Source organism: Meles meles, chromosome 19 (genome assembly GCF_922984935.1).
Source record: "Meles meles chromosome 19, mMelMel3.1 paternal haplotype, whole genome shotgun sequence".
NCBI lineage: Eukaryota > Metazoa > Chordata > Mammalia > Carnivora > Mustelidae > Meles > Meles meles.
The window spans coordinates 33,538,834-33,557,209 of record NC_060084.1 but is presented as its reverse complement, the minus strand read 5'-3'; positions in this window follow the sequence as shown (position 1 = coordinate 33,557,209).

Genomic DNA, 18,376 nt, shown 5'->3' with positions numbered 1-18,376 from the left:
AAAACAACTGTAACAAATAAACCCCCCAATTCCAGTGGCTTAACATAGCATTTATTTCTCCTTTATGGAGTGCCCCAAGCAGGGACTCCTGATGGCCAGGAGGCTCACCTCCCAGAGTAATTCTGGTACCCAGGGTCCTTCCTCCTTGTTGCTCTGCCACTTAATATGCCTTTCAAGGTCTTTGTGCTTATTGGCATCAAGCTACAAGGGTAAAAACCATGAACACTATCCAAGGAGTTTTTTATACGCCAAGTCTGGACGTAGCACACGTTCTCAGCTCACATTCTATTGGTTGGAACCCTGCTCATGGCCACACCTACCAGAAAGGGTCTGGGGAGTGTAGTCTCGCTGTGGCTACAGGAGGATAAGGAAATGAGTTTTGAGGGACAGAGAACAGTCTCCCAATTCTGTACAAAGCTGAGAAGTTGTCACAATCACATGATTCTCAGCCCGGTTCATGAGCTGGAGAGTATGAATAACGAAGGATCGACTGTGTAAAATATCTTGACCACTGGACTTTCACTGGATGCACGTGTGAGTAACTTCAGATTCCCCAACAGGGCATCTTGCATCCTTCCATGGTGCAAAATTGGGTGAGATTATCAAAAGCTAGAGCTTTTACCATTAGATTTCCATTAGATTCCCCATTAGATTCCCCAGGAAGACCCATCTACCTATCATCCACCTATCTATTACCTCCGTATTCCCGGAGACTCTAATTCAGCTCCCAGGGAATTCTAACTTAGGGGACTTGGGAATGTGCTTTTAGGATAGGGGAACTAAGACTCTTTCAGTTGCAAGTGACAGAAATCCAACTCACATGGTCTTAAGCAACCAAAGGAAATGTATTGGTCCATGTAACTGTGCCAGTGGTGGGACTACTTTGGGGCACCGCTGGATATAGACATGAACAATCTCACTGGGTCACCTCCACTCTCCATCTCTCTCCTGATCTCCTCAGTAAAGGATCAATTTTTGGGCCATCTCTCCTCATGGATCAAGGTGGCCGCGAGCAGCTCCAAGTATACTTTTTTCATGAATAGCCCCATGAGAACGACTCTTCCTTTGTAAAAGTTCCATAATTTATCCCTTTGGAACTAATTATCCTGGCTTGGATCCCATGCCGATATCCGAGCCCATCACTGTGACCAAAAAGATGGTGGCCTCTGCTTGTCCAGGTCTGGGTCATGAGACCATCCTGAGTCTGGGGGTGAGGTCAGATCCATACGACAAACATAAACCAGTGTGCAGCAGGGGTGGTTCCCCAAGGACAACTAGGGTGCTCTTCCCAGGACAAGGGGGACAGGGAAGGGATGTTAGGCAAGCAGCGACAATGGGATTCTCCTATACTAGGCTGTGGGAGGCTCCACGAGAGGTGGGAACTCTGAGCTTGAGACCCACAAGACTGTGGGAAGGAGCAGTCCCTCAGACCTGCAGAGGGGTCTCTGCTCACCTAACTGCTTGATGGCTTCCACCTACCCCCATCCCAGACCCCTGTGGGCTGCTCCATGCATTGAACATGTGAAGCTGGTGCGACTCTCCTGGGAGTCCCTTTGTCTCGTTCATCCAGACCCTCTCAGTAGCCCTATCCCCAGCAGGCTTGCATCTCCCTGCCCCCAACCAAGGCCCTGGTGCTTGGCTGCCAATAACACCAAGGATGTAAGCTGATAATGACTTAAAGCAGAGCTTCGTGTCTCAGGCCTATGGGCAACAAAGGATGCATGAACCCCTAAATCCGAATTCAACATTCTGTGTGTATGTTACGTAATGTATGTGGATGCTTCTCTGCTTCATCAAGGGAAAAAAATCCACAACATTCATCGAATTACCTAAGGACACTTAACCTAAAATGGATTGAGAACCACCAATGTCAATTGTGGCTTCTCTGGGCATCTGTTTCAAGTATTTAGTGGTGAAAATTTCATGTTCTGTAGTACTTATTCTGGAGAAGTAGGAAGCTATGGGCCAAATTGAAATGATACTCTTAGATCAACATCTCCTGAAATGGGCTCTCTGGAAGGTGGGTTGATGTGATCTTATGTCCAATAAGAGAAACAAAAACATTTTCATGTTCAAGTAAGTTGGGGAAATGCTGTGTGAAACAGACTTCTTTTCTGCAGGACTTGTCATAATATTCTTTAATGTTCTAATGTGTCAAGTGATTCACCAGGAAGGGTTGTAACAGAGTTTCCCAGACTTCCTAAACACACACAGTCTTGTATGGGGCTTTGCTTTGTTGTTAGCATTCTGTTAACCACGTCCCTGAAATGGACTCATGGGATTTATAATTTGGGAACCCCCTTATCCTCAAGGGATGTATGTTTGTAGTAGCAGCTTTAAGTTTGTGTTGTAAAGGGGTCTGGCAGCAGGCATGGAAAAAGCTTCAAAAGGGGCAATATTTAAGAGAAATCCTTCTCTGTTCTTTGCCTGAATTAGAACAAATGAGGGATCAGTATGTTTGTGAGGCTGCATGGCATCTCTGTATCTGTGAGCTGTGGAGCGTCAGGTAGAAAGAGCAAGGGACTGGGGTCAGCATGCCTTGGGCAGACGCCCGGCTCTGTCCCTGACTGGCTGTATGATTAAAGCATGGACTTAACCCCTCTGAGTGTCAGCCAGTTATCTGTAAAAGGATCTGATGGGAAGATTAAATGAGATCGTGCACTGAATGCAGTGTCCGTCACTCAGAAATGTCCTTCCATAGCAGCTGAGGCAAAAGACTGACTTGGTCTGGGGTCTGCAGAACTTCACCCTTTGCTCTGGCAGCTCTAGGAAATTCTCCCCTTGTCCTTGCCTATCTTACCCTCTTGCCTCAATCACCTCCCACCTGCTCTGTCAGCAACCCATTCTTTCCTCCTCGAGCTGCTTTGCTGGTGCTCTCCTGATATGTCCAAACACAGCTGACCTTCTTCCCTGCCCTCTGGGGGCAGCTGGGGTGATGGCAGCTGGACCATGAACTCCAAGGCCAGGTCCTTCCCACCTGCCCCACTCCATAAGTTGCTTTTCTGGTGCCCCAGATATGTCCAAACACAACTGACCCTCTTCCTTGTCCTCGTGGGGCAGCTGGGGTGGTGGCAGGTGGACCACGACCTCCGAGGCCGGGTCCTTCCCACCTGCCCCCAGCAACTACCCTGACACCACCTTGGGCTGACAAGCCGCATGGAAATGGATGCAAAGGCCTCACTGTTTGCTGATGCTCGCAGGCTGTCCTTAAGGTCACCCTGTGTGGTATGTCACCAAAAGCGAACAACTCCACGCAACGTCTACACTATCAGAGCTTGTTTCTATCTGCATCTGTCACCGCTGATTGCATTTGAATGGGTTTAGTCTCTATTTTAAATAAAAGATTTATGCCTTAGCTGTCAGAGCTTGCTTTTATTTGAAAATTTAATCTTGTTTCTAGGAGTCTAGATTAACTTATTAGATTTAGGCGTCCCTCGTGTGGCTCTGAGAGGAAAGGAGTAGGTTCTCCCCTCTCTGCCTATGGCCCTGCACACACCACAGAGCAGAAGCCAAGAGCTGCAGGGACTTCTCGGTCAGCAAACCAAGGCAGGACAGAGGCCACCTCTTGGACAGCTTTCTTTGGTCACCTTGGGTCCCAGGAGTGTTTCTGCAGTCTCTGGGCCAGCTTCCGGGCTGTTCTCTTGGGGGCCTCTGTTCCCCACAAGTGTGCTCCACCAAACTTGCCCATTCTCAGGGGTTTTGTGGGGGCTCCAAAAAGGCCCCCAGTGGGAGACCAACTTGTCAACCTTGGCTGTGCCAAGGAGTTCTGAGGAGTTCTACCCCTCTGCAGGTGCTCGCCCTACTGGTTAGACCATGGGGTCAGAAGACCAGGGTTGGAGTCTCAGCTCGGACCTTGGACAAGCCGTTTAACTTTCCTGGCCCTTGGTCTTCTCATCTGGAAGATGGAGATAATGTAATGCCCATCTCATAGAATTTCTGTATCCCTGAGTGAGGACATGGGGGGACGTTCTTGAGAACTCCTCTTTGTGACATTGTCACTACTTCAGTGTGTATGGGGTGTGGGGCGCACCAAACCCCTTCAGAGGTGAGGATGGGGGAATCAAAGAGAAGAGTGACTCGCTTAGGGTCGCATTAAAGTGAATGGCAAACCTGGCCCAGGACCAGGAATCTGGTTCCCCACACAGTGGGACAGGCTCTTCCCTCCTCCCCTCACCACTCCCCCCTTCAATTTGCCTCTCTCTCTGTCTCTCCCTTCCTCCTTCTCACCTCTCCCCCTTTTTTCCTCTGTCTCTCTGCAGTGGACTGAATTGTGTCCCCCTGAAATTCGTATGTCAAATCCCTGGTCCCCAGCATGACTGCATTTGTTTTCTGGGAGAGGGTCTCTAGGAGGTAATTAAGGCTAAAGGAAGTCATAAAGATGGGGCCCTAATCCAAGAGGACTAGTTGCATTATATGAAAAGGAAGATGTGTCTGTCTGTCTGTCTCTACCCTCCCCATCCCCCCCCCCCACACACACCTAGATGCACTGAGGAAAGAAGGTCATGGGAGCACACAGCGGGAAGGCAGCCACCTGTAATCCAAGAGAAGAGGCCCGGGAGGAAACCTACCTTGCAGGCACCTTGACCTTGGACTTCCTGACCTCCAGAATTGTAAGAGATTTCTGTCGCTTAAGCCAGCCAGCCTAAGGTATTTTGCTATGAAGGCCCAAACAGACTAATTACACTGTCTGTCTCTGTCTGTCTTCCTTTCTCCCCCTCCCTCCCTCCTTCTCTCCCCAGAAGTCCCTGACGTTCCCGTAGCACTCCCGCCATCTGCTGGTCAGTCTTGGGATAGCAGGCAAGTGCCGGCCTAGAGAAGTGGCCTCCTTCAGGGCAGCCAGAGCCAGAGCCTACATGAGCGCACATGGCGTGCGTGCGCGCGCGCGCACACAGACACACACTCACACACTCACGCACACACTCTAAGAGGCCATGGAGGAGAGCTGAGATGGCTTGTCCCTCCCCTTCGTTTGTCCTCTCTCCTACCGCATAACCTGGCATGCCTCAACTCGGGACACATGATGAACACTTGCCTTTTTTCTTTGGTACGAGTTAGAGTCAGGCCCACAACTGACCCATCTCTGCCAACCCTCATTCTCACCAATAACTGCCCAGCACACAGCAGGGACTTGGCACTGTGTGCAGGGGCCCGAGTCTGGGTGTGAGCCCACGGGAGTGTGGGTGCTGTGGGGGAGGAACAGACGTTCCCGAGTCCCAGCACCCCCATACCCCGGCTGGCCTGACAGGTCATGGATCAGGAGCATCGTCTCCTGTCTCCTCAGGATGGCCTCAAACTCAGCTCTGCGGGCCAACCCTTAGCAGGGACGTGTGTCTCCCCGGCTTGTCACTTGGCAAAACAGCTCGAAGGGAAGGAAGACACAGTGACTGTCTCTACAAGTCAGCTGCCTCCGCCTCAGAAAGAGCTGCTATCTGAGGGGGCTAATTGAGATGAATCTGTCCAAGGGGAGAGGAAGCTCCAGCTCCAGCTTTCCAACCTAGAGCCTTCGCCATCACTCCAGTCCCTAAATCAGCCCAGCGTGGCCGGGGAAGAGGAGGCACCCAGACCCAGCTCAGCCGGGCTCCTCGCATCCTCGCCAGAGCCTGGACAAGGGTAAGGAGGTGAGGCGCTTGACTGGGGCGCAGGATTTAAAGGGGGGCCCCCAACAGGCTGGCACCAGAAGAGAATTGCCCTCTCCCTCCCTTTTGCCTCAGACATATGTGTGGCTCCGCACAGTGCTGGTCCTGATCTTATCTCTAACAATTTAGCCGTTTATTTAACATGGACTTTTTTGCATGAGTTTTCATTTTTATAACATATTGTATTAATGGAAGTTGGGACTTAAACAGGACCTGTACACCCATGTCCATAACAGCATTATTCACAACAGCCAAAAGGTAGAATGTGCCCCCACATGTCCATCGATGGCTGAGTGGATAAACAAAAGAAGGAAATTCAAGGGGCACCTGGGTGGCTCAGTCGGTTAAGCATCTTAAGCATCTGCCTTTGGCTTAAGTCATGATCCCAGGATCCTGGGATCCAGCCTGCTCAGCGGGGAGTCTGCTGCTCCCTCTCCCTCCTGCTCTCCCCCAGCTTGTGCACTTGCTTGCTCTCTCTGGATCTCAAATAAATAAATACAAAAGAAAGAGAGAGAGAGAAGAGAAAGAAAGAAGGAGGAAGGGAAAGGGGGAGGGAGGGAGAGAGGAAGGAAGAAGTTCTGATTCCTGCTTCCCTATGGACAAACCTGGAGAACATGATGCTAAGTGAAATAAGCCAGACGCAAAAAGACGAAGACTGTATGATTCCCTTTGTATGAAGTACTGAGGGTAGTTGAAGCCTTAGAGACAGGAAGCAGCATGGAGGTTGCCAGGGACTGGGGGGAGCAGGGAATATGGAGTCAGTATTTAATGGGGACAGAGTTTTAGCTGGGGAAGATGAGAATGTTCTGGAGGGGATGGTGTGAAGGTATTTAACACCACTGAACCAAACTCTTAAAAATGGTTGAAATGGTAAACCTCATGGTATATTTTACCATAATAAAAAAATACTGCATTAAAATATTATTGATCTTAATTGCTGAGTTTTTTGGCACCCTCTGAAATTGTATACCTGAACTGAGGGTCTCTTACCTCTCCCTTGCTTGGCCCTGAATCCTTCACCTTGTCCCCATCTTACCAACAACGGAACCAAGCCTGGGGAATGTTAGCGGTTAACAGGCCTGCTCCAAGTCACCTAGAAGATCACTGGTGAATCCCCAAGTCAAAAGCCAAGGCCCTGGCTTCCCTTCCTTCAGCACAGCGCCCATCTCCAAGGTGCTTCCACGGAGCTTGGTGGGCACCACCAACCTGCTGTTCCTTGGGTGGAATCTTACCCCACAAATAAGGGCCTACGTGGACCTGGCCCCAGCCCACCCCTCCTCTTATGGAGGCCCCTCCCCCACAGCTACAGCTCTCTGCTCCCCTACAAAGAAATCTTCAGGCAGAGGGTAGGGCCTTTGGGCGGATAGCATAGGCAAAGAGGCCAGGTCCATTTACACACTCCATAGCTATGATAATAGCTGCAATTTTCCTCCGAACATCCATCCCCTCTCTTGCCCAGTAACAGAACCCAAATTTAGCTGGGCACAGGCTGCCTAGAATAAAGCTTTCATTTCCTAGCTTCCCTTGCTAGCTGTATGTGCTGACAGACTTTAGATATGGCCCCAAACCTGGAAGCCAAAGCATCATGTGCACCTTGGAAGATGTGTCCTTATAGAGAGTGGCAACTTCTTTCTACTTCTCTTCTCCTTCCTATTGGCTGGAAGGGCAGGTGTGATGGCTGGAGCCTGTGCTGCGATATTGGAGGCCAGCAGAGCCCAGGATAAAAGGGGGCTTGATCCCTGACCTGGGCAGGGCCAGAGAAGCCCTGGACCACCCAGATGCATACTTCTGTGAGAGGTTCAGTTCCCAGCAGGACACAGGCCACAAGCCCTGGGCAGGTAAGCTGACCCAGCCTCTCTCCCCACCGGACAAGGCCTCTCTCTCCATGAAGATCACTCCCCAGCCCCTACTGGTCATTTCAGAAACACTTCCTAATGAGTTCTTTTCACAGGAGTCCTGGATGCAGGGTCTTTCTGGGAACCCAGCCTAGAACATCCCTCGCTCCCTACTTGGTCCTTCGGAGTCTGTAATGGCCAACTGGGCACTAATACCGCTGGGCCCAAGGCCATCTACTTGCACACTTCTGTAAGTGAGAGAGAGAAACTTCTATCAAGCTTAAGTCACTGGTGTGTGAACCTGGGCAAGTCTCTTGACCTTTCTGACTTTAAGTTTCATTTCTGTAAAATGCAGATAAAGCCAAGTAAGGAAATGAACACAAATGCATTTTGTAAACTGTAAGAGGTGAGAGACCAAATGTTTGTGTCCCCAAATTCCCATGTTGAAATCCTAACCCCCAATGTGATGGCATTAGGAGGTGAGGCCTTCGGGGTGGTAATGTGGTTGTGATGGGATTAGTGTCCTTGTAAGAACACAGGAGAGTTTGCTTCCTCCCTCTGCTCTCTGCTCTGCTCTCACAGCAAGAAGATGGTGGTGGGCAGACCAGCAGGAGGGATCTCGCCAAAACTCCAACAGGCCGGCACTCTGATCTGGGACTTCCAGGCTCCAGAACTGAGAGAGACATTTCTGTTCTTTCAGCCAGCCAGTCTATCATGTTTTCATTATAGCGGCCAGAGCTAAGACAAGCTACTTGCTTATAATATCTGGTGAGAGGCCAATCCATTAAAACCAAGAACTGCCCCCACAAATCAATGATCATCTCCAAGCCCCAGATATTTGCTTTATTTCCAGCAATTCTGGCGAAGAAATTGGGTCCCTCAGACTTTGCTATAGGGAATGTGACCTGAATGTTCTCTATTCAGAGGGGACCAGCTTATCAGGAAGTGACTGAGGTCCTCCCCTCACCCTCCCAGCCCTCACCCCATCACCGCCACTCCCCACCCTGGGGCCATCTCTTGCTCTGCTGACTGACTGCCCAGCTCATCTCCTCTCCAGGCTGGGGAGAACAGACCGACAGGACCTGGGAAAGGCTCCCTCCCCTTCAGCAGGAACAGGGGCACAAGTCTGAACCCCAGGGGTGAAGGTCGGGAGATGGCAGGGGAGAGAGAGATGGGGACACAAGAGGGAAAACAGGCAACTGTCCTAAGTCTGGACCAGAGACAAAAGCAGTCATGAGGAGTTTCTCCAAACACTTTTCCTTCTTTGTTCCTTATTCCCGGGAGGAGACAGAGGTTCAGAGAGGGCTGAGACCTGCTCATGGTCACACAGGAGCCAGAAGTACTTCACTGACCCACCTTAAAACATTCCTCAGACTTTGGAGAACATTCCAGACACTTGGGCCCTTGGCGGTGGACTTGGGGGCAATGAGAAGAGACACTCATCTGCTGACGGCTCCCAGCTGTGGCCTGGCCCCTAGAGGAGGCTGGACAGATGTCGGGGTGGAGGGAGGCCATCTTTCTGGGGGTCTGACCTGCCCCCCCCACAGTTGTGTCCATAGATGTGGACAACACGTGTCCCTCCCAGAAACCTGGACATGGCTCAGTGGAGGGAACATTGTTGGTTTTGTTCACCCAAGAGCCACTCCTCTCTTCTGATACTAGCACCCAGTATGGAGAGCCATCCCTCCTCCCAGGACACACTCTGAGTCCTGGGTCAAGGGTCCAACGCTCACCCCTCGGGAAAGGGGTGATTATGTAATAATGGTGGCCCAGACAGTCTCCCCCGTTTCCCCTGGAATCTCACAGAGAGGGACACCCAGAGCCCCAGCAAGCAGACAGCATAGGGGTCTGCCTGCATCTCAGGCTCCCTAAGACCTAATTTTCCACTTTTTCCTCCTATCCTGAGAGCTATTCCAGACCCTTCCAATAGATGCCTACGGGTTCAGGTTAGGCATAGGCAATTGTTGGGGCTCCCAGCCCACATGCCTGCCTGATAACCCAGCCAGGCCCCCGAAGTGAGACTCCTGGATGTTCGGGTGTTCCCAGGGGACACAGGCCACCGGCCCTAGAGCTGCCGCACTGACCTGCCTCCCTCCCTTAGGGCCAGGCTCTCCCCGTGAGGACCACTGCCCAGCCCCTACTCCTCTTCTCTGGGATTTCTGATTAATCGCTTTCATAGGAGTCCTGGATGCAGATCTCCTCCTGGGAACCCAGCCCCCCCATGTGGACTCTCATGGGCCTTATGATGGCTGCCGACCGACTGAGGCAGTGAGGTCTCCCACCCCGCCCCAGTGAGAGACGACCCACCAGCTGAGAGTCCCTGCCGTCCAGGTGCTGCCGCAGCTCCTGTTACTGACTGCTCACTCCAGCCTCCTCTGCTGTGGGCGGGCTGCACGAGCACCCCCCCGGCTCCTTCCCAGCAGGAGACCCCTCCCAGAGCCACATGAGGCTCGCTGCTCTTGTCCATCCTTGGGGTGTGAGTTCCAGCAACACCTTCTCAGTGAGGCCCTCCAGGAACCCCAAAAGACGGAGCTCTACCTGGGCGCCCCCGGCCTGCATGACATCAGGGCCACCAGAGCAAGACGCAGGTGGGAGCGGGCATCCGCCCGGCTGCACTCTGAATCCGAGGTGGGGGAGGGTAGAGAGAGCACTGGTCAGCAGGAATGGAGCCAGCCAGGGCGTGGCAGCGGTGGGGACCTTAGGCAGCATGGAGGTAACGAGAGAGAACGAGAAGGATAAGCTGGAGCAGATGGTGGGGGGGGCGTGAAGGCCTGGTGAGGCCAGGTGAGGCCAGGTGAGGCCAGGTGAGCCCAGGTGAGGCCAGGTGAGGATGCAGGAGCTTTTCCTCTGGGGAAATCAGGCATCTTGGGCCAACCTTAAAGAGAGCGAAGTCTCAGGTACTTGCAGTCCTGGAGGGTCACCATGATGGGCAGGGTCAGAGTCAGGAGTGGGGGCTGCACCCAGGAGCATGGCAGAGAGGGTAAAGAGGCAGCTCAGGCGGTCTAGCTGGGGGCAAAGACACCCCTGGACCTGCCCCTCCGAGTTCCACTTATGCAGAGAGCACAATGTAGCACGGATGTAGTTCCAGCCTGTCTTTCTGGGCCGCCGGGCCTCCTGCCCCAAGGAGATGGGGGAGAGGGAGTGCCCGAGTCACTTCTAGGGGGTGGGTATTGGCCCTTTGTATCTCTCCCAGAGGAAATAGCCCTCTGCTTTGTAAGCCATGGCTAGTATTTTTCATGTGCTTATTGTGTTAGGAAACCTTCACGTGGATTAATCCTCACCGCAACCCTGGGGAGCGGGGGAGTGGGGGGCTGGGGGGCACGGGGGTGGTGGGTTGTAGGCATGGTTATTAAACCCAGGCTTTACAGGGAAAGACAGGGGGGCAGAGAGGCTGAACATCATGTCCATGGTCACATGGGCTGTGAGGAGCAGAGCTATGACTTCTCAGTGGTCTGGAGGCACCAAACCAGGTACCACACCACCAAGCTACCCCGGAACCCCGCCCCGTCCCCCACCTTCCTGAGATCCCATCAACCCCCCAACCCCACAGTGGCTCCCAAATCCTGACAGCCTCTGCTCCCTTCCAGCCATTCCAGCCCACCCTACACCCTCGTCGCCACCCAGTCCCGCAGCGATTTCCATGTCATCACCCTCCACCCGGGTCCCCTTTCAGCGATTTCTCCTAGAAGCTTTAAGCAGGAGACACAGCTGGGAATCTGCTCTGCAACCTGCTTGGGACAGCCACACTGGGGCCACCCAGGCCTCCTGCTGCCACCGCCGCCCAAAGGCAGACATTTGGAGCTTCTCAGCTGACTCCAGCAGAGAATTCGCCGCACCATCACCGACTGCCATCACGCTGTGATTAGTTAATCACTAAGTGCATGGGGCTTTTAATTAACTGCCAGCCCTGCGCGGGCGGGCAGCTGTTCCATGAACCACAGCAGCTCGCGGCTCCCCCAGTCCGAGCTGATGGAACACTTCAATCACGCAACTGACGCTTGAGTATTTTGACGCTGCAGGGACAGCAGCTGCCACTTCTGCAGCCCTGAGCTGCCAGCCGCAGGAAGAAGAGAAGGCGGCTGTCAGTAGCAGGTGGGGGTGCCATCAGGTGTGCAAGGGTGAAAAGGGAGGTCTACACAAGATCTGTGAGTGTGCAGTTGTGGTTGTGGTGTCTATCTATCCATGAAAAGTAACCCAACTCAAACAAGTGTAAGGAACAAAAATAAACCTATAGGCAGAGAGTAGGAGGGGGGCTTCAGGCATGGCTGGATCCAGGGGTACACATGAAACTACCCGAGCGGATGGAGCCTGAAACATCAGAGCAGCAGCGCTGGCGTCCTGGGGTGGCCAACTGCATTCGGGAAGCTTACGAGAGGCATGAACAAGATAGCAATTTGTCACAATGTTCCCTTGCTCCTCTCTGATTCAATTACTCCCTCCCACTCCTGGGCTTCCAGCTAAATCTGGCCCTATTTCTTAGCCTTATTGCATCTAATTTTAACCATTTGTTCGCATGTCTCTGTTGCCCGATAGACCAGGATTCCCCAATGTCATTAGCGCTATTAACGTTTGGGGTCGGTGATCCTTCATTGCAGGGGCTGTCCTGTGTCCTCTAGGATGTTCAGCTGCATGTCCAGCCTCTGCCTGCTAGATGTCAGTAGCGTCATCTCTGTCACAACCGGAAATTTCTCCAGACGTTGCTAAATGTCCCCAGAGGCAAATGCTGCCCCCATGGGCGCCTCTGCAAGAGATGCTGCGGCATGAGGAGGGTTACACCCCGGGTGCGGGGCCTGAGACCCAGTGGGGCTCCAGTGATGAGGGTGGGGGAAAGAGAAGGCAGGAAGGCCTAACGCACAGGGGCTCTGCCCATGACCTCTCACCAATGCCCATCTCAAGGGAGAAGATGCTAACCCTGACATACCACATCATTCATTTACTGAGCGAATCAGAAACCTGAATTTGTTTATGACATGTCCTGATTCCTAAAATACATATGCAGGCTGAAAAAAATATACCAGTTTGCAGTTTGCAGCCCCTTCCCGAGTCCTATTCACTGTGAGACAACAGAGGCCAAACAGTAAACCCAAGGTCACACAGCCAAAGGGAGCAGAGCCCGCTGGGCCTCCGACTGGGCCTCTGGCTCCCCGATCAGCCAAGTGGGCCCAACCCCATGCTGCTCCGTGCTCTCCATCACCCTTGGAGCCAGCCCTGAGGCCTGGCCCCTGGAAAGCCCTGGCAGCCTCCTTGGGACCCTGCAGAATGAAGGAAGGACATTCTCAGGACAGAGGAGACTGCAGGGCTTGGAATATGTAAATCACACCCCACTGCCCCAGCACATCCATCCTGCGGCCTAATTGAGACATTTGCTTGGAGTGTCCTGGAAAACTAGGGCAGATGCGGCATTCGGAGAATGAGAGCCACCCTCCTTGGACACCCTGCCGAGACTGGGGACCAATGGCTGTTCTCTGGAACCTGCACCAGCCACAGGAAAACAGTTTTTGCTAATAAGATTGTACATATATATATATATGTATATATATATATTTTTTTAAGATTTTATTTATTTATTTGACATACAGAGATCACAAGTAGGCAGAGAGGCAGGCAGAGAGAGAGAGGAGGAAGCAGGCTCCCTGTCGAGCAGAGAGCCCGATGTGGGGCTCAATCCCAGGACTCTGGGATCATGATGTAAGCTGAAGGCAGAGGCTTTAACCCACAGAGCCACCCAGGGGTCCCTATATATGTATTTTAAATGGCCGTTGAGTATTGAACACCCAGTATCATGGGTGTTCAAATGCCAGAAAGGAGGGCAAAGTTAAAAAAGCACGCCCATCTCTACGAAACCACGAAGTACCAAGTGGGAAAACTCGCTGATTTTACCCGCATGTATCCCTACAGCCTGAGCCTATGAGGTTGGAGTGTGTGCAAACCTTTCCTGACACCGGAGGTTTCCTCCACCTGCACTTCGCCTCAGTGAGTACCACTCAGTGATGGGGGTCGGGGAAGCACGGTCCCCCACTCTACCCTTAATATCACCAAGGTTTCGTTCCTTTCTCGCAACCCAACCCCCAGGCCCCACTCTGGCCTCAGGATCCCAGCCTGCTGCCACAGTGCTCTATCTGATGTTGCCTACAGATATGCATGGAGCCTTCTGGGTACTTCTCTGGCTCAGCCTGCCCGCTCTCCTCCCCACCTGCCCCCGTTTCTGCTCACATCACCCAGACCCGGCCCACCGGATCTGGGTGCTTGTTGAGTGAACAAGAGCTGCTTGTTGAGTGAATGAGCGAATGAATGAATGAGGGAGCTTTCTTTTTTTTCCTGTTTAAAGATTTTATTTCTTTATCTGGCAGAGAGAGTGTAAGGAAGGGGGAGGGTGGCAGGCAGAGGGAGAGAGAGAAGTAGGCTCCCCGCAGAGCAGGGGAAGCCTGATGTGGGGCTCAATCCCAGGACCCCAAGATCATGACCTGAGCCAAAGGCAGTCACTTAACCAACTGAGTCACCCAGGCACCCAAATGAATGGGCCTTCTAAATCAGCAAAACATTTCGACACCTTTGTTCTCTGGCTCTGAGCTCATTCTCCCCTCCCTGTCCCCATGCCTCTGCTCTTTAGACACACAGGTGTTTCCTCCTCCCTGCACACCTGCATGACTGGGCAGCTGCTGCTCCCCCCAGGTGGAATGTGACTCCCCTGCTGTCGGAGACCCAGATCCACTGCGTTCTGGGTGGCTTCTTCTCTGATCCCCCACCCCCGCAGCCCCCTCCCCATGCCCTCCCTTGTGTTCCTGCAGCACATTGTTGTGATGTCACCCCTATGCTCTTACCATCTCCCCTATATTAGCTATTTGTAACACATGAAAGATTTGTATAGCACGTGAGAGAAAACACAACTGAGGCTCATTCAAGTTCTGAAAAGCTGTTTTGCAGTGAGTCCCTTGGCTCTGTCCTGCTCTTTGAACGGCGTTCCTCTTCGCCGCAGCTTCCCTCCCTCCTCAGAGCAAAATGACTGCCACCACTCCGGACCTTATATCCAAACACCCCACCATTCACAGGAGAGGCTTTTTCCTCACATTCCCAGCAGAAGCTCCCAAGTCTATGCCGACTGGGTCCCTCTTGCCCCGATTGCTCCAGCCTGGTGAATGCAGGTTTTTGACTGGCTTACACCAACCTGATCCCTTCTCTCAAACCACAAGGTGGGGGGCATGGAGGGGGCCTTGGGAGATAAGATCACATGACCACTAGGCTCTGCAGGTGTCTCCCCAAGGAAACAATAAGCTCCATGAGGGCAGGGACAGATTCTACTTGATTTCCATATCCCTCCCTCACTGCCCAGCATAGCGCTAGGCACCAGAGACACATCCATAAATGTCCCCTGATTTGAACATCCTTCTGTCCCATGAGATGATCCTCTGGGTCGTGGGTGTCCTGGGTGTCCTGACCTATTAAAATGATAAAATGAGTCTCTTAAAATGATAATGCTGGCTGTAGCTGAAAGGGAATGCTAATACTTACTTTCACAAGCATAGAATTCTGGCAACCCAACATCACTCCAGAATAGGGCTTCTAGAATGTAGATGATTTCTACTACAGGTTTGGGCATGAGAAACCAGGTACAGAGGCCCCCATGTATCGTCCATTGACCCACTCACTCACTCATTCGCTCACCCACTCACTGCATTAATGCCTATTTATCATTGCCTTCCACCCCTCCCCCCCACACATAGCCCCTGATTGATGGGGAGAGACCATGTGACCGCCCCCACCCATCCCAACCACCCTTGATTGATTACAATTATTTCATTGGTTCTTAGTGGGGTTGTACCATTCCCTAAAAGGCATTTGGAAAATTTGGAGGATTGCCTTCTATTTTAGTTGTGACCAAGCATGAAAATATTGAGGTAGACCCAAAGGGAGAGTATTTTTTTTTAATTTCTCCCTTGTATTAGTTTGGGGGGAAAACCAAAAATTTATGTCAAGATAGAAGGTCTTACAAAATATATAAAAGGTGTATTGGCAGGGGACTTCTGCCTATGGCTGAGTAGGGAGATAGTAAATTCTCTTCCCCAAAACCAATTATAAAGCTGGACAAAATTGACCAAAACAACCATGTAGCACTCTGGACATTAACCAAAGGCAGACCACAATGGGAGCAGTATTTGTGCATGAAAGCTAGAAATTTGGGCAATAACAGAATCTGTGGCATTCTTGCCTAAGGCTGCTTTGATTCTCTCCTCCCAGCTCCCAGCAGAGAGCTTCCACTAGTGTGAAGAAGTTTCTCTGCTTTGGTTAAAAGGGGATCTCTGGATCTGGGGCAGTAAGCAAAACCCACTCTTGGCAGCCTCATAGGTTTCAGTGAAAGTCTCCAAAGCAGAAAAGCAGGAGGGCCAACAGCTCTACCCAGACTGAGGTTTCCAGTTGTGGTTGGGCAAATATATGCCTGGCTAAAGCTACATGCATTCTCTGTGGAAACTAGAGAAGACCCAATCCAGCCATACGCTCCTGGCCAACCCCTGGGCTGTGTGGGTGCAAAGATGAGAAAGACTCCAGGAGAAAGTAAACCGTAGGAAACATATGAAGATGGCCTGAATTTTGAGTGTGCTCCTGCTATCAGCTGTTCTAAAATAGCTCCTCACTTCCTAGGATTTGGGCCCTATGTAATCCTCACATTGGGTGAGGCCAGCACATAGTGACCCGCTTCTAACAAAGGGAACATGGCAGAGGTGATGAGTGTCAATTCCATGGCTAGGTTATAGAAGAAAGACTTCTTCCTTGCCCTCATGCTCTCTCTGGTTCTTCTCCCTTGCTGCTCTGATGAAGCAAGCTGCCGTGTTGTGAGCTGCCCTATGAAGAGCCACATGTCACAAGAAACTGAAGGTGGCCTTCTGCCAACATGAGTGAAAGACAAATTCAGTTCAATGACCTGCAAGCAACCCAGTCCTGCCAACAACCAGATCAGGAACTTGGAGGTAGATCTCCCCCAGTCGAGCCTTCAGATGACTGCAACCTGGCCAACACCCTAATTTGAGCCTGAGTGAGAGGACCCAGCTAAGGTAACCAGAATCCTGACCCTCAGAAACTGTGCAAAAATAAACGTTTTTGTCTGAAGCCACTAAACTTTAGGATGATTTGTTATGTAGCAATAGGATGACTGACACAGCTCCCCTCTCCACACACAGATTCCTCAGCAGAGGACAGACTGTTTACTGACTTAAGGTATTTGAGCACAATCTCTGTCCACTCAGATATGCAGACAAGGAAACAATGCTTAGGAAACCAGACTTAAATATAAAAACAAAAATATAAAAAATTTAACTGGAAATTTCAGTGACTTCACACCATAAGTAAGACAGGAGTACCAGATTGGAATTGTCTGATTCACAGACCCTGGATAAGTTATTCAACAAATAAACACATGAGAAAAACAAACAAACAAACAAACAGCAACAATAAACCTGGCAGGAATCAGAATCCAAAGATGCTACAATATTTTTTAATGTCCAGTTTTCAACAATTACATGATATGCAAAGAAACAGGAAAGTCTGATAGGCTCAGGAAAACATCTGTCCGTAGACACTGTCTCTGAGCATTCCTAGATATTGGATTTAGCAAAGGCCTCAAATAGCTACTAAAATATGGCCGAAGAACTAACATAAATGATGTTTAAAATGTTAAATGAAAGTATGACAACAATGAACCAACAGAAATTCTAAATAAGGAGACAAATTTTTTTTAAAGGGAATTTCTGGGGTTGAAAAGTACAATTGAAATGAAAATTGTACTGTAAAGATTCAACAAAAGATTATATAAGGCTGAGGAAAATTAGTGAACTTGGAGAAAGGTTAATAGAAAGTATCCAATCTAAGAGCGGGAAAAAATGATTGAAGAAAAACGAACAAAACTTCAGAGCCCAGGGTGGCACAGTCAGTTGAGTGTCTTACTCTTGGTTTCAGCGCAGGTCATAATCTCAGGGTCATGAGATAAAGCCCCAAGTTGGGGTCCGTGCTCAATGGAGGGTCTGCTTGAAGACTCTGTCTCTCTGCCTCTCCTCCAACTCATGCTCACACTCTCTCTCTCAAGTTAACTTAAAAAATACATCTTAAAAAAAAAAAAAAAAAAGATGGGATGCCTGGGTGGCTCAGTGGGTTAAAGCCTCTCCCTTCAGCTCAGGTCGTGATCCCAGCATCCTCGGATCAAGCCCTGCATCAGGCTCTCTGCTCAGCAGGGAGCCTGCTTCCCTTCCTCTCTCTCTGCCTGCCTCTCTGCCTACTTGTGATCTCTGTCTGTCAAATAAATAAATAAAATTTAAAAAAAAAAGAACTATAGAGTCCAGGGGGACAACATTAAGCATGTCAATAGATGCGTAATGAGGGTGCCAAAAATCAAAAAAGAAAGGAAAAAGAATGGAAAAAACAATAGCCAAGACCTTCCAGAATCTGGTGGAAAACATTAAATACATAACCCAAAAGTTCAACAAGTCTCAAGGAGAACCAATACAAAGAGATCCACACCCAGACACACCATAGTAAGCATTTTTTAAAAATATATTATTTATTTATTTTGAGGGGGGGCATGAGGAGAGGGGAGGGGCAGAGGGAGAAGCAGACTCCCCACTGAGCAGGGAGCCCAATGTGGGACTCAATCCCAGGACCCTGGGATCACGGCATGAGCCAATAAGACTAACAGCTGACTTCCCATACAAAACAATAGAGAGCAGAAGGCAGTGAAATGGATTCATAGACTAATTTGACTGCTGCTTTGTCTTTCCCATTGGCCCATATGTTTTAGGAGGTCTGGCTAGGTTATTTTGCATGGTGTCCCCAGGCCCATGCCTGGTACACAATAGGTATCTGATAACTATCTGCTCCGTGAACATAAAAGTTATTGAGGCTATAAAACCTTCATTCTCA